Below are 25,373 nucleotides of genomic sequence, written 5' to 3'. Positions count from 1 at the left end.
AATATATACAATCAACTTTCAAAATATGGAATAATTTACTTTTTTGGTTTTTAGTTCTATACACTTAGCATACATTGTGATTGCTTGTTGAAAATGCTGAAATTTTTAAGTTACACTGAGTAATAATAGAATAAGTAAATTTCTAAATTGTGAAAGTAGGCTACTTCTATATTGTGAATTGTTTCTCAAAAGAGGAAAAGTGAGAAAATTAATGTAAATTAATTTTGTTTGTTGATCACAGAGTTCTAGTTCAAAACACTAAGAGCTTTGACCATATGCAACCTTATGCATTGTCTGGTCCTGTTCTGTTAATAAAGGATGTCTGCTGTTTACCTCTAGGTAAACTGTCTTATTGAAGTATTCTTAAAGAATGTTTTAAGGGAAATAAACCTGGAAAACAGTCTTTGTTTTTCTATTTGAGTGCTTTTCATGGTGGTTTGTGGTTGGTTCCCCTTGTGATTTATCTTTTATTGCTTTATTCATTTGAGTTTTTATTTCTGATAACCATATCGAGGTAGCTATCTCTTCTCTCTGTCCTGTTTTTCTTGATAGATTTTTAAAAATTTGCATTTGACTCTTGTTAAGCAAGAATACGACTATTGTTAAAAAATTACATGGACTCAGTATGCTAAAATTTTTATGAAGTTTTATTAAATAACTGATAAACATTTTTTAACCATTAACTACAGCAGGAAGAACAAAATTCTTAATTTTTTCAGTTTAAAGTACTACACTATTTTCTAGCATTGGATTTGTTCTCTCTTTTCTGATCTTTAGAGAGCTTTATGGTTTTATGTGTATTTTAAAAGTCTGACAATATAGTTGATGTATTTCTATCATATTAACACTAAAACACTTTCCTGAGTGAAATTTTTTTCATCATCCGCCTCCCCTCTCTCCCACGTGTGTCAGCACCGTGAGCTAGGTAGGCACGTTGCATCACTGCTACCATGGATACCCTTAAGAACAGGCATGTGGGTTGAGCTAAAGCAGTGATGATTAGTTTTCTGGGTTTTTCTCCCCATAACTATATGTTCTTCACAATGAAGACCCTTATTTTAAAACATTTGCAAATCACTAGGTTGGAGATGTGATGACTAAATCATCACTGTTAATGAAATGCCAGATCTTGGCCTTCATTTACAGTAATATTAATGTCATTTGCTAATTTTAAATGATCATAAATAGCTCTACATTCCTTTTCTAATTAATGTTTTAAATACAAGTATAATGTTTGTTTTGCCTGTTAGTGAAAATGAAAAAATACATTTAAAAAACAGTGTTCTGAATATAGGTATTTTGCAGGGGAAAAGATCCTAGTGAGCATTTCTATTGTGGCAGTATTTCTGATTTTTGTTAGTTATTCATAAATAGATTTTTGTGTAGTTTAATCAGCTTGGATACAATATTTAGTTTGTGCTTTTTCACACAATGACATTTTGTGTTTGTAAATCCTTGTGTTCTTAGGTAGCTCCTTTGTAAATATATGTCAGTTGAGGTGAAGTTAATATTGTAAGGGGACCAGGCAGAGAAGTGTGGTTTTGTCAGGCTCATTATCACTATAGAAAATTAACTTGGATCACACAAGGTCCAACAGGAGTGATTTGGGAGTATTGTTATAGATGATGTTTTCTTTATAGAACTAAAGCACTATGTATAAACTGCAGGTAAGGCCATTTATACTCTTTAGTATAGAGCAGAGATTTTCTACCTTTTTCATTTCATGACACACATGAACTACTTACTAAAATCCTGTGGCACATCAAGAAATACATATTTTTGCCAGTTGTACTAAAAATAGGTATAATTTTGATTCATTTACACCAGATGACTTTGTTGTGTTGGCTGTTGTCATTTTTTTTAATTTGACACCCTAAGGGAAAAGAGGTCAGTGCCCCGGACTAAATAGTCAGGTATTGCATGTTTTAAAATCCTTGTGGCACACTGGTTGAAAATCACTGGTATAGGGGTTTCATAGCTTTCCATTAACTTCTGAAAGAGGGAGTTGCATGACCTATTTCATCATTATCACCATTTTCCCAGTTCAGTAGTGTACTAACAACTTCCAAGAATTCCTAGATTACTGTTTGTCAACCATTAGTAGTTATCCTGCTTCACAGCCTTGTTATGTGATCATCATTGTTATGACTTTTGGGGGGTAAAATGCTCAAACTAAGTATGCAACTTAGTGCCTTTTTATAACTTAGATCACTGCCCACAAAGATATAAAATATTTCCAGTACCCCAAAAGACTTCCTTTTGCCCTTTTCAAAACATTGTGTACTCCCCAAGAGATAATCATTTTTCTCACTTCTATCACTATAGGTTAACTTTGAATTTCCTAATGGGGGGACCCCCAAAAATTCAGATATTTTCTGGAGGGTGGACCCCTTGTAATACATGCTTTCCCCACTAGGTGAGTGTTCTAGGAACCCATCTGTATTAGTGTACCAGCTGGCATTGTTGTGAAAGGCTGTGTTTGGCTTCCATGAATTTTTTTGAAGACTCTTTCAGTGCATTTGCCATTTCACGATAGGTGATTTACGAGTGCACCTACCCATATCATGCTGAGTGTTCAGCAGTTTTGGACCAAAAACAGCATGATTGCTGTGCGCCATCCTCCTCATTTCCTTGATCTCACCCCCAGCGACTTATTTTTGTTTCCCTGGATGAAAAAAGTCCTGAGGGGAATGTTTTGCCGATGTGGAAGAGTTCGTGAAACAAACAAACAAAAAAAAAATGGCAGAAGCACTAAATAAAAGGCATCAAAATAGTGAGTTCAAAAACTGTTTTGAATAGAACAGTGGAGAAAAATGCCTCCCCAGGTGTATTACATCAAATGAAGAGTACTTTCAAGGTGACTGAAGTTTAAACATGTAAGAATACACAATTTTTTATAAGTGAATTCTGTTTGGGAGGGAGATCCTTCCTTGTAAATGCCCTATGACACAAATTAAAATAGAGATTAGTAGCTTCTGATCAAGATGACGGTGTAGATAAACATGGCTTGCCTCCTTGCACAGCCACATCAAAATTACAACTAAGCTATAGAACAACCACTTTTCAGAACTGTCAGAAATTGAGCTGCATAGAAGGTCTACAAGTATGGAATTAAAGAAGAAACCACATTGAGACTGGTAGGAGGGGCAGAGATGTGGAACTTGTATGCTGTTGTGCAGGTACACTGTTTTGTTTTTTGTTTTGTTTTGTTTTGGATCCACTTCTGGTGGTGACAGATGGTGAAACCTGTTTGACTTTAGCGATCCTGTTCAAGACTAGCAGAGATCTACTCTACTATCTGTGGCTGACTCCTTTGGTTGTTAATCTAGTCACTCTGTAATCAGCAGTCAGGCTTGAGCACCACAAGGTGGGACAGAATCCCTTCTGGGTTCAGGCTGCTCATTTCCCCTCAGGCTGGTGCCACTCAGAGGGGAGTGGCCTACCTGAGCAAGATGGCTGTGCAGTGTGGGGGTGACTCAGCACAGGGATCCCAGTGGCTACTCTCTTAGTTCTCTTCCCCAAAACCTCCATCCCCAGTCTCTCCTCAAGTTTCTCTAGTCCCCTCTGTCCCTCCCTGCCCTTTGCTCAAGTCCAGTGTAAGTGGCTACAAATGAAAATTTATACTTTGGCCTGTTAAATGGCTCTTTGTGTCTCCAGCCATCAGTCTCTGGCAGAGAGCAACCCTGCCGCTTCTCGCAGCCAGATGTTAACCTGTGTACTTTTTGGGCTCTGGTGCTCTAGGCTGAGGATCCCAGTTTAGGATTTAGACCCCATTCTTCTCAGGTGGATCCAGCCTGCTGCTTAATTATCCCTTGGGCACTGCCACCTGTGGACACTCAGCCAGCCCTCTCGCATCTCCACCACACTCCCTACTAGTCATGCTGTGCTCACTCTGTTTTTTCTGTCTGTCCGAGGTTATAAGGCTTCCCTCTCACTGTTGTTCAGTTGTTTGTTCTGGGTGATTTCACCCCAATTTAGTTGTAATTCCAGATTGGTCCTGGGAGGAGGTTTGTATAACTTCCACTTACTCCTCCACGATCTTTGATCCCCAAAATAACCTCTGTATGTTAGATTTCTTAATATTCTACATTTCACTGTGGCTGTATTTTTAAACCAGGTTTTTTTTTTCCTCTCCATTCTTCAGTTTAGTTCATTTCTTTTTCTTGAAACCCGTGGTCAAAAAAATACAGTATAGGTCACATGTTTCTGAGAGAGATGTTCATTAATAGTATGTGCTGAAATGCAGGAAAAAGATTTTAAAACACTGCAGATTTGCATTTATTACACTTATGTAATAAAATGCATGATTTTTTTTATTTCGGTTACCATCTAGAAATTATTAAAAATGTAACAACATAAAGAATAAAAATATTTTTTCAAATAACGGAAACGTGGATATTGTTTTCATTAAAAAATACAGCCAAAAAATGTCTTTAACATTTATTAATCAGAATCTTTAGTAGTTGGCTTTGCAAAACATTTGTAACAGTCATCACAAACAATATTGCTATGCTCAAAACATAAATACTTTTGACAACTCTTGCAAAAATATTTTGATAGGCAACTTGTTTTGTAGGCATAACACTTAACACATCTTTTCCTTTTTCCACTAGATATAAGAGACCTAAAAATACTTTCATTTCGGTGTTGTCTATTCATTTAGCACCTCTTTTTTTGTGTGTGAAACCAGCTTGAGATAGAATCAATGTATTATTTGTATATAATAAGATTAGATCTAAAATATCATTTCTGATAAAGCAGTTCCAAGTTTCAAGTTCTGTCTTGGCATTTTTGCATTTGGCTGAACTAACAGAAGTTGACAAAATATTCTGCAGATGTTTTCTAATTTGTCGTCTTAATTCAGTTTTTTCTCTACTTTGATTCTTTATCCTTTCTGAAAATATGTTCTTCATTCATGTCTTACTCATCTTCACTTTCTTCACTGGAAATATCTTGCTTGGTATCCAAATCTTCTAAACAAACTTCCACATAACCTTTATCTCCTAAACCACTTTCTTTTTCACATTCAACAGTATCATTGTCGTCATCAGACTCAAGTAGTATTTGCTAAAAAGTTCTTCAACATCACTTGGATTATCAAATTGAAATATTTTTTCAGCCATTTTCAAGGGTAAATGAAACAGACACACACATAGTACTGACTTCAGAGTTTGTGAAATAAAAAAACACTACACCAACACTCGAGTTCAGAGTTTGTGGTACCTCTCAGATATGATATACTATCAAATATCACACACCCTTACAAAACACATGTTATAATCAAAGTGATGGCTTAAGCATCATGGCTTAACATTAGTCATTACAAATGTGCAGCCTATCATGACCTTGAACCTATGCACCTGATACATGTAACAGTATTTAAGAAAAGAGTTTATATCTCTCAGATCAGCCATAATCTCTGCAGAGTTATGAAGAATTTTTTAATTCTGTTTTTTTCTGTTACCATTTATCCTCCTTATACCATCTTCCACCTTAGATCATTTCTATTGCTATGACTTCAAGTTCATTTGTTTTCTCTGATGTCTGATCTGTTGTTACTCTCATGTAGTAGATTTTTCATTTCAGCAGTTGGATTTTTCATCACTAGAAGTGCTGTTGCTTCCATTTGTGTCATTATGTTCATATCCTTGAACATAGATATAATTTCATGAAACGTTTCAAAGTTTTTGTCTGTTAGTTTTATCATCTGGCATTTCTAGATATGTTTCTATGGACTGATTTTCCCCTTGTGATAGGTCACAGTTTTCTGCTGCTTTGCATGTCTTTTTGTTTTTTATTGAATGCCAGATATTATGAGTGTTGTTCATTGTTGCTGAGTATTGTTTTCTCTAAGGAGTTCCAGGTTTTTTTTGGTGGGGGGGTGCAGGCAGACAGTTAAGTCTTTTGCAGATAAGGTTGATTCTTTTAAGACTTTTAAAAGTTGGGTCTCCAGTAGTCTTTTCTTTAAGGCTATTTTAGGTTTACTACAAAGGCAGGACTACCTAAGAGTTTATACTGATGGCTCCAAGTATTCATTGAGGTCTCTACTCCAACGATATGGATCTGAACACCTCCAAGCCAAGTGTGAGCTCTGGAATCTGGGACTTGTTCATCTTCTGACTCCCTGACAGTTGTTCTTTGCTTGGCTTTGTGTAATTTCATGCATCTCATGTATTGTAGATTAGTATTCAGACCAAAGCCTCAAGAGTATGCTGTGTACTGATTTCTGGAGTTTTCTCTGTTTCCTCCTTTCTGGTATTCTGTTTGCAAGTTTTAGCTGCTTCACACTCTCTGAAATGACATAGCTGTATTTGCTTGTGTTTTTTCATTGTGTGCCAGGTTCTCAATTTGCTTCCAGGCAGAAGGCCAGAAAGATAGTAGAGCTCAACTTAATTTGTTTTCTTTTCTTAGATATCACAGTCAGGTACTGCTTGTTGGCCAATGTCTGGGAACTATTGTTGCATGTATTTTCCCCTAGTTTTCTACTTGTTTAAGGTAGGAAGCAAGTCCAGTAATAGTTACTCCTTCATGGTCTGACACAGTGTTTCCTATTTAATTTATTTAAATACTGTTTCTTTTCACAATAGATTTAAGATGGCCTATTTTGTGCTGTGAACTACTATTCTAATAGTTCCCTTAAAAAAAATAACATTCTTCTTTTGGAATGAAGTAGATAAAAAATAATGTATGGTCATCAATAACTACAGAAATAATTAACAGTGTATATAAGCCTTACCTGTAAATTCAGGCTCTGTATCTTACCACTGTCAACATTTTGATATATTCTAGTCATTTTTCTATGTGTGTATATAATCTCTTATACACATAATTAAAGGACATACACTCATAAAATTACAATCCTCTTTGTTTATTCAATTTCTAATTTTTCTTTTAAAAAATAAAGGTTAGGATAACTTTCCATGTTACCACCTTTTTTGAAAGTATGTTTGTCTACTTATGTATCATATAATGGCAGTTTAGGATTTCATCAAAAGATTTACAGTCATTTATTTAGACAATGTGGGATTGATTTTAAACATTTGTTTCCAAAAGTAAGATCTTTCATCAGTAAAGACAGTACTCCTAAATTCATCTTTTATACTTTTCCTTGGATAGTTTGTGCTTGTTTATTTCATTTCTTCTTCCCTTAGAAAAGTATTCTCTATCAAAATTTTGAACTCAATTCTGTTTAACTCTACTTTTCTTAATTGGATCATCTAGGTTTGTAAAACTGTCCCATATATTAGAATAACAAAGCTTGTTAAAAATAAAAACTGTGAGACTTGAATTAGACTGAGTACCTGGGAATCTTATTTAGGTAGTCACAATTTGAGAACCACTATTCAAAACCTGATCCTTGAAGACTAGAATTCCTTGAAGACCTGAGTGTTGATTGGTTCAGGAGAATATACAAGGACATAATGATGGGACTCTCTGGCCCTCAGCCAGAGCCTCTGCTTTTATCTGTTTTGTTTTGGGGGGACATCTTCCTGAGATAAGGTTTCAAAGAAGTTTTATGCTAAAATCAAATATTTTTACCATAGTTATAGCTTATCAGAGCTCTGTTTCTAATGTGTGATGATTTTATCTCTTTAAATACAGAGAAGCCTCTGCAAATTGCCTAAGAGTTGTGGTTTGTTAAAGCCTATATAAAAATTTTTATGATTATGTGAATATGCTAATTCTTACACACACACATAAATACATATTTTAACCAAATGGTTATTTTGGGTATACTGTACAGAATTTTAATATTATCTGAATGCAGTGTCTTTTTGTAATGTGATTTTATTTATTTTTAGAGAGAGGGGAAGAGAGGGAAAGAAATATCAGTGTGTAGTTCCCTCTCATGTGGCCCCCACTGGGGACCTGGCCCACAACCCAGGCATGTGCCCTGACTGGGAATTGAACTAGCAACCCTTTGTTTCACAGCCTGTGCTCAATCCGCTGAACTACACCAGCCAGGTCTGAATCCAGTTTTTAAGAAAATCTTTGAATAGAAGAAGTGAAAAAATGATAATTGCACCCTAGCTGACTGATGTGGCTCAGTGGATTGAGTGCCAGTCTGCAAATCAAAGGGTAGCCTCTTTGATTCCTAGTTAAGGCACATGCCTGGGTTGCAGGCCAGGTCCCCAGTTGGGGGCACACAAGAGGCAGCCACATATTGATGTTTCTCTCCTTCTCTTTCTCCCTCCGTCTCTTCCCCTCCCTCTAAAAATCAATCAGTAAATAAAACACTGAGAGCAAACTTAAAAAAAAAAGGTTGCTATCTTCCATAGTCATTCTTCCAGTCTATGAATATGGAATGTCTCTTATTTATATAAATCTTTTTAAATATATTTTATTGATTATGCTATTACAGTTGTCCCATTTCCCCCTTCACTCCCCTCCACCCTGTATACCCTCTCCCACACACTTCCCCCCTCTTTAGTTCATGTCCATGTGTCATAAGTTCTTCAGCTTCTACATTTCTCATACTATTCTTATCCTCCCCCTGTCTATTTCCTACCTACAATTTATGCTACTTATTCTCTGTACCTTCTCACCCCCCCCCCACTCCCCTGTTGCTAACCCTCCATGTGATCTCCATTTCTGTGGTTCTGTTCCTGTTCTAGTTGTTTGCTTAGTTGGTTTTTGTTTTGCTTTAGGTGTGGTTGTTAATCATTGTGAGTTTGCTGTCCTTTTACTATACATGTTTTTTTTAATCTTCTTTTCTTAGATAAGTCCCTTTAACATTTCATATAATAAGGGCTTGGTGATGATGAACTCCTTTAACTTGACCTTATGTGGGAAGCACTTTATCTGCCTTTCCATTCTAAATGAAAGCTTTGCTGGATAGAGCAATCTGGGATATAGATCCTTGTCTTTCATACCTTGAAATACTTCTTTCTGGCCCCTTCTTGCCTGTAAGGTCTCTTTTGAGAAATAAGCTGACAGTCTGATGGGAACTCCTTTGCAGGTAACTGCCCCCTTATCTCTTGCTGCTTCTAGGATTCTCTCCTTCATTTTTACCTTGGCTTATGTAATTATGATGTGCCTTGGTGTGTTTCTTCTTGGGTCCAACTTCTTTGGGACTCTTTGAGCTTCCTGGACTTCCTGGAAGTCTATTTCCTTTGCCAGAATGGGGAAGTTCTCCTTTATTATTTGTTCAAATACCTTTTCAATCTGTTGCTCTACCTCTTCCCCTTCTGGTACCCCTATAATTCGGATGTTGGAACGTTTAAAGATGTCCTGGAGGTTCCTAAGCTTCTCCTCGTTTTTTTTGAATTCTTATTTCTCCATTCTTTCCTGTTTGGTTGTTTGTTTCTTCCTTCTGGTTCACTCTGTTATTTTGAGTCCCAGTTTCCTTCCCATCACTATTGGTTCCCTGTGCATCTTCCTTAATTTCTTTTATGGTAACCTGCATCCTTTCATATAATTTGTGCCCAAAATCAACCAATTCTGTAAGCTTCCTGATCACCAGTGTTTTGAACTGTGCATCTGATAGGTTAGCTATCTCTTGGTTGCTCAAAGGGATGAGTTCTGGGGCACTGATTTGTGCTCCTGTTTGAGTCATCTCTCTCTCTCTCTTTTTTTTTTTGACTAGTTGTTCCTGTTATGGTGAGGGGCGGAGCCTTAGGTGTTCACCAGGGTTGGGCACCCCAGTTGCTAGATTGTGACGTTGTATGTGAGGGCGGGGTCGAGAGGGAACAATGGCAGTAGCTCCCTTCTCGGTGGGATCTCAGTCACTTCTCTGGGATCCTGGGTTGCGAGCTCTGCCCTGCTCCACAATCGCTGCCTCATTGGGTCTGCCAGCTGCCCCTTGTGTACTCAGGGTCCACCCGCTGCGATCTTGGGTGCCCCAGATGCCTTACGTGCTCCCGGTTGCCTTATGCGCCCTGTTCTCCACACCGCAACCTTGCGCCTGGCTGCTTGTCTCTGCCCCTCCTACCGGTCTGGATAAATGGGTCTATTTCAACTTCTTGGCTGCCTGACTTCCATTCAGATAAATTTTCTGTCAGTTCTGAGTGTTATTCTGCCTCTAAATTGTTGTTGTTCCAGTCTTGGTTGTGCGTGGAGGTATGGTGCGTCTACCTATGCCTCCATCTTGCTGGAAGTCTCATATAAATCTTTTTTATATTAATAATGCTTTATAATTTTCAGTGTTTGAGTTTTGTACTTTCACTAAGTTTTTTCCTAAAAGTTTTGTTTTCAGTGTTAATGTGAATGGAATTTTATTATTAATTTTATTTTTAGATTGTTCATGTATGTGGATTTGCAGTTATTTTTTGTATATTGCTCTTGTATCCTAAATCCTTACTGAACTTGCTAACTGGCTCTAATAGTTTTTTTTGTTGTTGTTGATTCCTTAGGATTTTCTATATATAAGATCATGTCATTTGCAAATAAAGGCAGTTTACTTCTTCCTTTCCAGTCTGGATGCTTTTTTTTTTCTTCCCTGATTACACTGGCTAGAAATTCCAGAACAGTTTTTTAATAGGAGCAACTAAATTGTACATTCTTTCCTTGTTTTTGATCTTAAGGAGAAAGCATTTGATCTTTCATTATTAAGTATGATGTTAAATTTTTCATAGGATTCATTTTTTAAGTTGAGCAATTTTCTATATTTTCCAAGGTTTTTGAGAATTTTTGTCATGAATGGGTATTGGATTTTGTCACAAGCTCGCTCTTTGTTGAGATGTTTGGCAGTTTTTCTGAGATACGTGGCAGTTTTTAAGTGGATGTTTCATTTGGCTCAAAGAAAGGTGTTTCTTTGTTGTTCTTTTTAACATAGGTGGTGATTTTAGGGTCAGCTGTGTGTTGCATATCATATAGTCTTAAATGAGAACCATAGAAGATGATTTGTTGTCGTTCATTTAATAAATAGTCATGAATTGCGTGCAGTATTTGTTTCTAACCAGTATACTAGATTCTGAAGAACACCAAAGATTTGGAATTACTAGGTTTAGAGTTTCAGACTCATGATAATAAAGTTTTGTCTCTACCATAAATTTAATTTTAAAAAAACATTTTTAAAATAATCTACATATATAGCTAGAAAACCTAAGTAATTATGAATCTAGTTCCACCTTCTAAAACAGTAGCTTTTCTTTTTGTTATCATGAGTCAGTATCATTGGCAGGACTTTTCTTACACGTTTGTTTGTTTTGTTTTGTTTTTTTGTATTTAGATTAGGTTGGTTTGAGATGGTGCTAGATTTCCTTTTGGAACTACTTAAAAAGTAATGGTCAAAAGCATAAAGCAAATTGTTTGCAATAATTTGTTGGTGCTCTTGTAATTTCATTATCACAGTCTTCATCCATGAACATTGAGGTTTCATGATACAATTTGCAGCATACAGATTTGCCTCATTATTTGAAATTGTGTGTAGTCAGAGCTTAATTTGGTAATGTCTTATAATTGGCTGTCTTCAACTTTGAAAGCAGCTAAAATTCCTAATTAGTTGAAATCAAAGTAGTGCAGTTTGATCAAGAGTGAAAATAGTATTTGACTTGACATTAGTTTTAATTTTTAAACATTTTATTTCACAGAGTAGCATTTTAGTGTTCTTAATTATAGCAAAATGTGTTTAATCCATTTTATGGTATGGTATCATTGCTAAATCTTTTTAAGCCTACCTATAACAGAAATTGTCCACATTACCTTTGATAGAAGAATTGGTAGCAAATTTATAAATCAACTTTTTAAGCCTACTTACAACAGAAATTGCCCACATTACCTTTGCCAGAAAAGTTGGTAGTAAATTTGTAGATACAGCTTGTTATTGCTGTATTCCTACTGTTAAAAAAGAAAGCAAATAAGCAAAACCCCAGCATTAATTCTTTCTTCATGTGATTTAAGGAAAATAGTGTTTCTGTAACTACTTGCATACCATTCGGCCCTCTTACAGCATTGCGATCTAACTATAACTACATTTTCTTCACTGTAAGAATTATGCACGTCTGTGGGAGATAGTTTCTGATACTGAAATTTTGAGTGAATGTTCATAAATTCTTCATGTATGAGCCATTACCATAGAAATGCAGATGTTACATCAACTAGTTTTAATCTATCACTTATTTACCTAGCATTAAGATGACTTAAAAATCACACCAATTGGAAGAATCCTGGCAAAGATTCATATCTTAGTAGATACTACTGTTTTATTGTTGTTTTTTGGAGAATGTGAAAATTAAATTAAGATATTTTATAAGATTTAAAGTTCTAGTCTTTAGATACAACATCTCTGTAGGGATTATAATTGTTCATTAAAAAAGAGGCTAGTCACTTACAGCCAAAATGGAGCCTGAAAGTGATAGCCTCTGTCTTGATAGGTAGATACACTGTGCCTCCTTGCACAACCAGAAGGACAACAACAAATTTAAAAACAAAAAACAACCAGAACTGCCAGGTAATCGAATGTATGGAAGTCCGACAGACAAGAACTCAAAGAAGAAACATTCATCTAGACCAGTAGAAGGGGTGGAGACAGTAGCCAGGGCAGAGAGGACTCGCAGCAAGGCAGCAGCTGACAGAGCTGGCGGCCCCACATTTGCCTGCAGATAAACTGGGAGGAACAACTGAGCAAGACAAACCATGCAACCCAGGATTCCAATGTGGGGAAATAGAGCCTCAAAACCTCTGACTGAAAAAACCTGTGGGGGTTGTGGCAGCAGGAGGAACTACCAGCCTCACAAGAGAGTTCATTGGAGAGACCTATTGGAGGGTCCTAGAACATATACAAACCCACCCACTTGGGAATCAGCACCAGAAAGTCCCAATTTGCTTGTGGGTAACAAAGGAAGAGACAAAGCTGGCAGAGAGCCAGCAAGGGGCATTCTTCCCTCTTGGACTCCTCTCCCACATACAGCGCTACAACACAAGTGACAGGGTTGTCCAGCCCTGCAGAATACCCAAGGCCTCACCCCTTACAACCTAACAGGCCTGTGGAGACCAAAAAAGGCCCAAATGAAAAAAAAAACAGATCAAAGCTCCAAAAATAGAACTAAGTGGTGAAGAGATAGCCAACTTATCAGATGCAGAGTTCAAAACATTGATAATCAGGATGCTCACAGAAATGGTTGAGTATGGTCGCAAAATTGAGGAAAAAATGAAGGCTATGCAATGTAAAATAAAAGAAAAATGTACAGGGAACCAACAGTGATGGGAAGGAAACCAGGACTCAGATCAGTGGTCTGGAGCAGAAGGAAGAAGTAAACATTCAACCAGAACAAAATGAAGAAACAAGAATCCAAAAAAAAAAAAAAAGGGGGGGAGGAGAGGCTAGGAACCTCCAGGGCAACTTTAAACATTCCATACCAAAATCATAAGGGTGCCAGAAGGAGAGGAAGAGCAAGAAATTGAAAACTTACTTGAAAAAATAATGATGGAGAACTTCCCTATGCTGGCAAAGGAAATGGACTTCCAGGAATTACAGAAAGCTCAGAGAGTCCCAAAGAAGTTGGACCAAGGAAGCACACATCAAAGCACATCATAATTACATTACCCAAGATTAAAGATAAGGAAAGAATCTTAAAAGCAGCAAGAGAAAAGGGTACAGTTACCTACAAAGGAGTGCCCATAAGACTTTCAGCAGATTTCCCAAAAGAAACCTTATAGGCAAGAAGGGGCTGGAAAGAAGTATTTCAAGTCATGAAAGGCAGGGACCTATATCCAAGATAACTCTATCCAGCAAAACTTTTATTTAATGGAAGGGCAGAGAATGCTTCCCAGATAAGGTCAAGTTTAAAGGAGTTCATCATCACCAAGGCCTTATTTTATGAAATGTTAAAGGGACTTATCTAACAAAAATGATCAAAAATATGAACAGTAAAATGACAACAAACTCAACTATCAACAACTGAACCTAAAAAAAAACACAAACAAAAATGAAATACGCAAGCAACTGGAACCAGAAGAGATTCAGAGAAATGAAGATCACACGGAGGATTATCAGCAAGGAGGAAGAGAAGGGAGAATGGGGGAAAAGGTACAGGGAATTAGAATTATAAATGGTAGGTACAAAATAGGGAGAGTTTAAGAATAGTATGGAAAATGGAGAAGCCAAAGAACTTGTATGTATGACCCATGGACATCAACTAAGGTGGGGGAATGCTGGTGGGAGGAGGGATACAAGGTGGAGGGGAATAAAGGGAAGAAAAAAATGGGACAACTGTAATAGCATAATCAATAAAATATATTTTGAAAAATATAAAAAGAGGTTCTGGCTGATGTAGCTCAGTGGATTGAGCACAGGCTGTGAACCAAAGGGTCTCTGGTTCAATTCCCAGTCAGGGCACATTCCTGGGTTGTGAGCCAGATCCCCAGTGGGGGCCAACATGAGAGGCAGCCACACAATGATGTTTCTCTTCCTCTCTTTCTCCCTCCCTTCCCCTCTCTCTAAAATTAAATAAAATATTTAAAAAAAAAAGAAATAAGAAAGAGGCTAGTATTGCCCTTAGTAGAGAGCTAAAATATGTATTGATGGTTTGATCCAGTCTTAATATTTTCAAAATGAGTGGGATGGATGACCAGTGGCATGACAAAATCATCTAAAAAAATGTACATCTCTGCTCATTTAAGGACTGCTGGTCTGTAAGTTTAGCTTGTTGTAGACTTAATAAAAATTTGCTCACTCTAGCTATATGGTATTAATTTAATAACTGATCATTTTTAGGTATCTGGAGTATATATTATTGAAAGTTTTGAGTAAATCTAATTTTTCCACAGTATTGAACTCTGATCTTTTGTTAATGTGATAGGTACAAGAACTTAGTTGCATATTCTTCTGTGTTCATCACCTGTTTTAAGATTTTTAAGTGAAAGCAAAATCTTAAACATGGAATTATAATATGTCATATAGGTATTTTCTTACCATATATTTACTTGCAAGTTCAGATTTATAACATTTACTTATTATAAGTGTAAATAGTAAGGCAGTTTTGAATAATTCAAGCATTTCAATATTATTAGATTTAGCAGTCTTCTTTCTTAATTTTGTACAATATTGAGAAACCCCTAGCTTAAATAATTGGTAAGTTTTAAATCTTTCCTTATAGCATTAAATTGTCATTGTAGCAGCTAGAGAGAGAGTAGTAAGGACTTTGAATATCAAAGTTGACTTACTGAATGTCTAACCATTACTTGTAGTTACTAATTGTTGAAATGGGCTTTGGAGTCAGACATGATTCTCTTTTCTGCTAGCTATGACACCTCGTATAAATTATTTGTCTAAGCCTTGAGTTCCTCATTTACCAGGTGGACATTATAATAGTTTTTACTTAATGAAGTATTTGGATTAAATAAGCTAAATACGTGTGTTAAAGTATGATTTTTCAGAAAAGGAAATTCTTTACTCTTAGGCAAATATAAAGTGAACATATGTCACAAATTTTATTCCACTCACTTATTAATGAGGTAACAAGTAAGATGTTCAGCCAGCCCAGAGTGCATTTGTGAATCTAGGCTTTTATGGGCAGTGTTAACATACAATTGTTGAGTTAGATAAAATACTGGTTAATGTCTAACAAGACCATGAACTTTATCTTTGTGGTTATTTTTTCAATCTACAAGTTAGCATATAACTTTACTAAGTCAGAGCTTTTAATCAAAAGCAAATAGTAAATTAATTATATTTCCCTAAATCAGGATTTTTTTAACCGTGGCATTATTGACATTTTGGGCTATATGATTCTTTGTTGTGGAATGCTATCCTGTGCATTGCAGGACTTTCAGTAACATTCCTGGGCGTCTACCTACTAGAGGGCAGTAGATTCTTCATGCCCTAGCTGTAGCAACAAAAAGTGTCTCTAGGCATTGTCAGATGTTCCCTGTGGGGGAAAATTATCCCTGGTTCAGAACCATTGTCCTAGACAATCTTAAGTGGCCTTTGTTCCCATATTATAGTGATTTTTAACCAGTGTTCCACAAGAATTTTTGAAACATGCAATACCTGACTATTGAATCAGGAGCACTGACCTCTTTTCCCTTAGATTGTCAAATTAAAAAGTGACAGCAGCCAACACAACAGCCATCTGGTATGAAATCAAAATTATACCTCTCTTTTTTTTGTCCGAGTGGCAAAAATATTTTTTTGGTGTGCTGCAGAATTTTAGTAGTACATGTGTGCCATGAGATGAAAAAGGTTGAAAACTGCCTCCATATTTCATTGAAGGAATATGCCACCTGTTTTTCCTTTTTCCAGGTTTTTGATGACTTTTTTGTACCCATGTAAAGCACTTTGCACAATACCTGAGAAGTAGATTATTATGATATAATAAATACTATTAATAACACTATTATTAATTTCATATTTCTCAGTTTTAAAGTCATTATTTGGTAGAATGTAATTCTGATATTAATTTATTTTCAAATGTTCTTTAAAAAACCCCAAGAGACTTCAGTGCTTATTTGTCAGATGTACTCAGTTTCAAATCAGTCAAAATTAGGGTTTTCATGTTAGGGCCCAAATTCACATTTCTCATATTCTCTCTGTAGTTTTAAGAATGGTGTATTTTGACCCAGAATAAATAGGGTGGATTCATTCATTTTAGTTTAAAGTCAGAGAATAACCACTTAAAGTTTTTTTTAGGGAAAAAAGTCATTTTTTAAAAAATCATAATGCAATGTAATTATTATAGCTGAATATGTTACATGTTCATATTTATTATGTAACGAGCTCTTTAAGCCAAACCATATTAAGAGCATAGGCTGAGTAGAAATGTTTGAACTTTGCTTTGTCATTTGATTCATTAATTCACATGCCAAAATAATGTACTTACGTAATTTAGGTGAACAGATTTGCACAGGACTAAATTTTTGTGAGGGCCCAATGTAGAACTACAAATACATGACCAATGAGACAAATCCCACATGTGCACAAAAATTGGAAAAGCTGTGTTTTGAGATCTATCAAGCTTAAATTTAGTTGGTAGTATAGAGTAACTAAATTGTTATAAATACCAGTATTAAAATTTGTTATGCATTGTGCTTGTGGATTTTTAAAATTAAAATTTCTAAATCAGTGGAAATGAGAGTTTTAAAATGAGAAAACACTGATAGGGCTTCTGAAGCACTGCAATGAAATATCCTGAGAACTATAGCTTGACAAATATAGTTCTGACTTAGTAAATGTGTCTTTTCAGTATATAGTCTTCTAAGGAGATCATTTTAGTTTTTCTTGGCTTAGTTACATTTGACACTTGACTTTTCATTTAAGTTTCACAAGTTAATATGATTTGCAGCTGTTCACCTGTGTCAGGGTCATTAGAGAGCCAACCATTTTCTGTACTGTTACAGAAAACAGTATAGTTTTATCTCCTCCCCTACCTTATAAAATTTCTTAAGTAGGAATCGGACAGAGTAGGGAGTAATATAGGAAATTAGAATTAAAAGTGTCCTTGGAAAGGTTTGAAATCAGAGTAATGATTGGTTATAGGGAGTTCTTGTCTTTTGGCTCGCTGTCTCTGGGGTATTGTGAAGTATATCTTTCCACAAAAAGCTTTGTTTATTAAGTTAGAGAAGTAAGGTCTTTGAGTACAGGTATATGATTTGATAACTTTAGTTTTGTAAAATTAACAGTTTTTCATTAGCAATTATACTGGTCCTTTCCTAACCGCAGTATAACATCCAGTGCTTAAAAAGCCCCAAATCTAATGGAAGAAAAGATAATTACAAAGATGAAACAGTAAGTATTCCTTTCACAGTTACCCAGGCTTTTGCTGTTTGTTATTCGTTAATACAACTTTAAGTTTAAATAAATATCATCCACTTTAATTATAGCAAAGCTATGGCATAAAATGTAACATGTGCAAAATTTGAAATATAAAACACTCTAAGAATGACATCTTCACAATGTTTTTATTTTTTACTTTGTATGTAATTAGGTAATGATACTTTTCTGGTAATGGGTTGATTTGAAAAGCCAAGCACTGAAAATAGTCTTCGGAAGAACAGAGTGGCTTATCAGTGAATTAAATTACTTGACTTTTTGCTTTTATACTTTCTATGTATTATGGATATATACATAAATTGGTTCACTAATGTTTCCCCTAATTTTACTCTCCTAGTATAATTATTGTCGTTCTTTTCATTTTGCTAAATAATTGATTTTTTTGTTGCTTGAATGGTTCAAAGAGGGAGATAAAACCACAAAATATGTGATTGAGGTACTCTTTTTACCATTAAACAACATTGTAAATTAGCCTAGAATGCTTACTGTTGTAAGACAGCATCATGTATGATAAGCTCAGCCTCATCTCTTATTGAACTTAATGAGTCCTTTGCTGCAACATCTTGCCCTTCCCCAAAGGCATCCATCAAATATTTGAGCATAGTGGCTCTGCTCTTTATCTTACTCTCAGGGAGAAGATAGCAATGCTTACACTGCAGCAGGATGGGGTTCTATGATGAAATAATGTTGGATTACATTTTAAGGATATTAGCAAGGTTTGGTCTCTGACAAAGTGGTGCTGAATAAGAACTTTCAGTGTGGAAATTTGATTAAAATTTGATTGAAGAAGTTTTATTATATAGGAAAAAGAAACAGTATCTTGATGCCATTCATAATATGCAGACTTGATCTCTGCTGTGGGGGTGGAAGCAGCCCAAGAGTACAGTATTTTAATAGAAATCTTTTTAAAAGAATGCTTTGGATCTAGATTAAATGTTTAAGACAGTCAGCAAGCAGCATTTACCAAGGCTTTTCCTGACATTTCCATCTTGGATCAGTTGAAGCATACAGGGTCAGAAAAAAATGTCTCCTAGCATCAAACTTAGATTGCTTTTCCTTGATGTTATGCCCCTGTAAAGTAGTGTGCCCCAACAGCACAGGATCCTTAATGTTTGCATGTGAAGTGGATTTGAATAATACTTCTAAAAAAGCTTAGGTTTTTTTTGTTTGTTTTTTGTTTTTTAAAGATTTTATTTATTTATTTTTAGGGAGGGGAGGGGGGGAGAGAGAGAGAGATCGATCGATCGATCGATCGATGGATCGATGTGCGGTTGCTGGGGGTTATGGTCTGCAACCCAGGCATGTACCCTGGCTGGGAATCGAACCCAGGACACTTTGGTTCCCAGCCCATGCTCAATCCACTGAGCTACGCCAGCCAGGGTAAAGCTTAGTTTTAAAATTGCATAGTATTTCAGCAAAGATTCATGTTAGATTGTTTGGTTGATTTTAATTGTCATAAAATTCCCTGTCCTTGTTGCATCTGCCACAAGTAAAAATTGATTTGTGTACAGGGAAAGTGTAATGAAAAAGGATCTGTTTTTATGAAAACTGCATATAAAATGCCATTCTCCATTAATGAAGATTAATTATTAACTTGGCTTTTACGTTTTGCTACTGTGGAAAATTCAGTATACAGGAAACAACATTGATATGCAGGACTGGGTATGCCTCTGATATGGAAGAAGTTATTTCATAGGCTTTGGATTTTGGTACCAAATCAAGAGTTGGTATTTAGATGATGTAAAGAGGTAAAAAAAAGCTTTTAAACAAAACAAGTAACAAAAGAAACATGAGTTGTGTTATTCTCTACCTATAGGTGAAACAGTGGTTCTGTTAATGTAGTGATGTGATCTCTAAAATAAATGTAAATTTTGCCTTAAAGGTAAATGTATTCTCTATATAAAATATTAAATAACATAGAATTGATGTGCTTTTACCTAATTTCTGCAATCAGAAACAACATATGGTTTCAAACCAAGTTGAAAGCAGGAAGAGCTTTCCAATGAATATTTTGTAGTATTTGGAGGAATAGTTACTTATTCTGAAGTATTGTTTTGAATGAAAGCTTTTTGTTAGTTTTTGTAGGACTGAAACTTCCTAATGGATGTTAATAGGTCTCCAAATTGCTAATTGACTTTAAAAAATATATATTGAAACAGTTTTTTACCCCTTTATTAGAGAATATATTGCTTTTCTGGTCACCTAAGTTTCCATCCTATCCCCACTTTAAATTAAACCCCTTGATGTTCTGAATTCTTATTTTTTTAATGATATTTTCTGAAGTAGTCTGAAATATAACATGGAAACAGTTGTGTGAGAAAAAAACATACTGCTTATAGAAACAGTTTTTTACAAGTTCTAACATTTGTGTTGGTTATTAAACTATGAGCTGGTATAAAATTCACATGCATGGTTTAAATAGCACAAGTTACAGTTTTGTTTTCTGAGTATTAACCCTGCTTTTTCATATAGAATGCACGACAAGATATTTTACAAAAAGATTTTAAAATTTTTAAATAATATTTTTATAAAGCTAGCCATACTAAAATGTCCCTTTTTTATATTTAGGAAAATTAAACACCCTGCAAAGATGTTCTAAGAATGCTGTTCTTATTATAGAATCAGTTTTAAGAAAGTAGCATACTATTGCTCATAACTAGTCTGATAATCTCTGTAAACTTTGAATCTCTGCCACTCCCAACCCTTTAGGTCCTATTACTCATCCCAAAAATACCACTTGAGGTTCTTGGTTGCCCCCTGGTGGGAAAATTGAGAAAAATATTTTCTTGAAAATGTCTCTCTGTGGTCATACTTCGTAATTAATGATAGTTAAAAGGACGTCTGAGTTGTTATACTTCTCTACTTAGGAAATCGTTAGGTAATTTAATTTGGATAGTAAAAGAATATTTTTTTCTTTACTTAAATTTTTGTGGACAGAACTTTTAAAGGCCTTTTCCCAAACTTTGAATTTTACAGCAAGTAACATTGACAAAAGACTATATACAGAAATAGAGCTTCTAAGACTATAAGTGTCCAAATTGCATTTTCCATTAATGTTTTCTTAAAGTTTTTTAAAAGATTTTATTTATTTATTTATTTTTGAAGGGAGAGAGAGAGGGAGAGACATCAGTGTGTGGTTGCCTCTCATATACCCCCTACTGGGGACCTGGCCTGCAACCCAGTCATGTGCCCTGACTGGTAATTGAAGTGGCCACCCTTTGGTTCACGGGCCAGCACTCAGTCCACTGAGCCACACCAGCCAGGCCACATTAATGTACTTTTATATATTCAAACTTTATCATTTATTTAAAACTTTGTATTTAAATACAACAAAATTGAAAATAAAAATTTTTATTACACAATCAAAGCAGGACACTTTGGGGGCAGGGAAAAGTATTAACAAAAAAAGGAAATTATCCCACAACTTTTGGTTAATACATATTAAAAATAGCTTTAAACAATAAGGGTAAACAGATCTTTCTTTCTAGTGCATAACATAATACAGTCATACTTCAGCTGTTGGCTTCAGAACTTGTCAAACCCTGTACTTGTCGCATTTTGACGAGAAAAAAATGTTTCAGCACTCGGTGCTTGCTTGGGACTCGTTGCATTTGCTAGAACTTGCATGTGTCACAATGACGACATCCCTCAAGAGCAAGTGCTTCACTGTCTGGTATGGTTTCAGCACTCCTCACAAGTTCTGGAACAAATGAACAAGAATACCAAGGTACCACCACTGTGACAGTAAACATAACACATGTGCAGTGGTTTATTTTCTAATACTGTTGGTACTTTTAATATCAGTCATTAATTGTTTCCTTAGTTTATAAATAGCAAGAGATCCACCTATGTAAATTCAAAATCACATATAAAAACACACTTAGTATTATACTTATATTTATGACTGGGAACTTTTCATAACTGATTAAAGGTACTATCTGATTTGTTGGAAATGAAGTATCTTATGAAACATCCATTTAAGACATTATTATGAGGAAGCAATTATTTTTTTTACTGTATCATCTTAAAGCCTTGGTGTGTGTGTGGTTTCATGTGGGCATGTGTGGGTGGGTAATTGGGTAGATGGTAAAAGCAAGTGATAGCAAATTAACTCACCTTTTGGAGCAATATCACCAAAAGGTGAGTTAATTTTCAGTGTCAGTCTCCAAAAAGAGGCTTGCTTATCTCTCACTTGTAGTATCAGAACTCAGAAAAAAAAAAAAACTTTTAGAAATGTACGAAGATGCAGAGAGCACTCAGATTCTTAATCTAGAGTTTCCAAAGCTGTCTAGGTGCAGTTCCTTGGGGGTGGATGTTAACAAAAATATGCAAATTTATAGTCCCTTTAAGAGAGTGCCAACTCTTTATGTTAGAATTAGCTATTCTAAAGCTAGAAATTAGCTATTTCAAAATAGTAGTTGTGGTAATACCAGAGCCTAAGATTACCTGGAAGGGTATTAGCTGTGTTAAGATCAGAAACTTGTACTTTATAATACACTTTTAAGAGTAAAAGCTCTTACAAGTTTTTGCTTTTACTAATAGTCCCTAAGGGAAGCCATCGGAAGGCTTTTTATAATAGAGCATTAAAGTACATTTGGTTTCAGCAGTTTTTAAAGCCAGGGAATCCCAGAACGATGACAACACACTGACGTAAAAAGTTGGAAAGATTTTTGTTAATATCTTCTCCCCACAGGGAAACAATGGAAGGTGCTAAACCTTGGTGCCATTTCCTTTAGAGCTATGATTTTTGGCCTCAGACACAAGTAGCTTCAGGAACAAACATGGTATATCTCAGGGTACCAAAAAGTCATTCTGTAAGGTCAGTTTTTCTTGAACCTACTTTTAAATAAGAAAAAGAGGCTTTAAAATATTACTTTCACATTGAAACTTGTGGTGCATCATTTAAGTAGATTAATGGATAATTGGTATAGATAACTTAATGTCTTATGTAAAGCAAAAGTATTCTCTAATATCTTCCTCGTTCTAAGATTAAATGTAGTTTTTCTTGGCTGTGTTGCCAAACTTTGACATTGAACTAGTATCTTTAGTGTACTGTTCTATTTTGGAATCCTTTTTTTATTGATTGCATGGTTTCTGCAGAGGAGAAAAGTATTCTTCAGTGACTTTGGGCCTTTCAGTTTTTCAGGATCCTGTATTATACTCCTTCCTTAAAGTGAATGGATTAAAGTAAATAATTCTTTCTTGTCTTTGCAACTAGTTTCTAGTAGCACTTCGGTGATAGCAGTGGGCCCATAATAATTGTGCAGCTGAAATAGTTGCTTGGTTATTGTTCTCTTATGATATATTAATAATCAGCCTTTAATTTATTTAAAATCAATTGTTTTGGAATGTAGTTTTTCTTATGTTCCTTTAAGAATGTATGTATAGAAAACTGTGCTTGAACAGCAATAAAAATCAAAAGAATTTTAAAAAAAGAATGTATTTATGTGTTTATGAAATTTTTTTTTCACAAGTGAGTTATAAATGGAATTTGTTTTTTACTTAATTTTTATTTTTTACACTATTACAGATGTCCCCATTCCTCCACACACACTTAGGCCCCCCCCCCCCCAACCCCCACCTTTCCTCTGGCCATCACCACACTGTTGTCTGTGTCTGTGGATTATGCATATATATTCCTTGGCTAAAAGTTTTGAAAGAGTATTTCACCTTAAAACAAATACTTGTTTGCCCTGGTTGGTGTGGTTCAGTGGATTGAGCACTGGACTGTGAATCAAAGGGTCACTGGTTCCATTCCCAGTCAGGGCACATTCCTGGGTTGCAGGCCAGGTCAGTCCCCAGTAGGGGGTGTGCAAGAGGCAACCACACATTGATGTTCCTTTCCCTCTCTTTCTCCCTTCCTTCCCCTATGTCTAAAATAAATGTAATCTTTAAAACAAACAAACAAAAAATCCAAATACTTGTTTGAATCTATTACATTGAAACAGTGGCATTATTTGAGAAGTTACAACAGTGTATATGTTTTTCTAATTTATACAAAGAAAATTTTAGCCATTCATTGATTGATTCATTCATGTGCTCTTTTATCATTCACCGAGTAATTATTTATTGAGCATCTCTGCACTGGGGATATAACAGTGAACAAGGAAACCCTGTTCTCATGGAGTTTATGTTATAATCATATTTTCTATTGTAACTTTCATTACAGTTATAAATTTAGAAATTTTGTCAGTGAGAATGTTGGAATAAAAACTTGGAGGAGGAAGAATTCCATAGTGTGCATAATTAGTGATTGCTTTTTAAGTTCTGTATTAATTTGCTAGGGCTGCCGTAACAAAGTACCACAGACTGAGTTGTTTAAACAACAAAATTTTATTTTCTTACTGTTCTGGAAGCTGGAAGTCCTAGATGAAGGTTTTGGCAGAGTTGATATTCTCTCAGGCCTTTCTCCTTGGCTTTCAAATGTCCATCCTCTTATTGGCTCTTCTCATGCTATTTCCTCTGTGCACAGGCACCCCTTGATGTGTACCTCAGTATATCTACATTTCCTCCTCACCAGTCAGATTGGATTATCATGTCCTAAGAGCCTAATTTTAATATTACATCTTTAAAAGCTCTGTCTTTAAAGACGGTACAGTTACATACGGATGTACTGGGACTTAGGGTTTTAACCTTTGAATTTGGGGGAACACAATTCACCCTAAACAAGGTTCTTATTAATTAAGGAAGAGTTAGGACTTAAAAGTTCCACAAGCACATGAGGGAAGCTTTGAATGTAAAACTTTTATGATAATATGACATTCTTGGAAAACATTTTATTATAAAATTTACTGAGCATTATGAATTTGGTTTGAACGTATTCTATCAATGTAGATTTCCAAATGAATAAGTAAGGTTGCTCTGATTTAAGAATATTCCGTTTTAACATTAAATTTTCAGATTAAGAAAGGTACCCTCTGTTTCTCAATGTGGCCACCCCTTGCCTATTTGCTACTTACAAAAAAGAAGAAATGTCTTGAGCATGTATTTGGGAACGGAAAGGCAGAAGACAGAGAATATTTTGGTAATCTGAATTTTAATTTCTAAGAGTATCATGTATACACATGCATATATATGTGTGTGTGTGCGCTTGATGGCTACCTACATTTGAACTAATATATACCTCAGGTACATGTGTTAAGTAAAGTTTTTAGTGGATTGGCTTTAATTTGTAGTGTTATTTCAAGTTGTTGCAGATAATCCAAAAATACTGATTTTTTAAATACAGCCTATTGATCAATTGGGAACTGTCTCTGTAAAAACATACTAGGTAGAAGCAGAAGTTGTAATTTCTTATTAGTTCTATAGAAGTAGAAAATAATAACTTTTATTTGACCATCTGTTTTGAGGGAGTGAAACAAATTGGCTATATTTTTCTGGACTTAAGGCCCAGGAGTGGGTTTGTTCCAGTAGTAAAGCTGTTTTTTTTTTTTTTTTTAAATAACTAATCTATTTTAAGTGACATCTGGCATTTGCTGGAGTTAAAATGCATGGAAAAGAAATTTTCCCTTGAATTTCATAGCATAGTTAGAGGTGTGAAACACAGACCTCTGGGAGCTCCTGGCAGAATTTTTTAAAAAGGATCCTCAATTTAGTTTTAAAGGGGAAAAAAAGCAATGCAAGTGGACAGATTTCACAAATTTGAAATATAAGTTATAATTGT

The 25,373-nt window shown here is 35.3% G+C and overlaps 1 protein-coding gene and 1 long non-coding RNA gene across 17 annotated transcripts in view; both read left to right on the top strand.

Moving 5' to 3' along the window:
• The window catches only part of DLG1 (discs large MAGUK scaffold protein 1), a 293,473-nt gene that overhangs the window by 40,149 nt on the left and 227,951 nt on the right, over positions 1-25,373 (top strand). The gene's annotated exons all lie outside the window — the stretch shown is intronic.
• LOC118498917 lies at positions 124-19,450 on the top strand. The gene is made up of 3 exons (XR_004901408.1): positions 124-134; positions 8,720-8,723; positions 19,118-19,450. It is a non-coding gene; the product is annotated as an uncharacterized LOC118498917 (long non-coding RNA).

The sequence above is a fragment of the Phyllostomus discolor genome, chromosome 2, assembly GCF_004126475.2.
Source record: "Phyllostomus discolor isolate MPI-MPIP mPhyDis1 chromosome 2, mPhyDis1.pri.v3, whole genome shotgun sequence".
NCBI classification, from domain to species: Eukaryota; Metazoa; Chordata; class Mammalia; order Chiroptera; family Phyllostomidae; genus Phyllostomus; species Phyllostomus discolor.
This window is presented reverse-complemented; position numbering and strand designations above follow the sequence as displayed.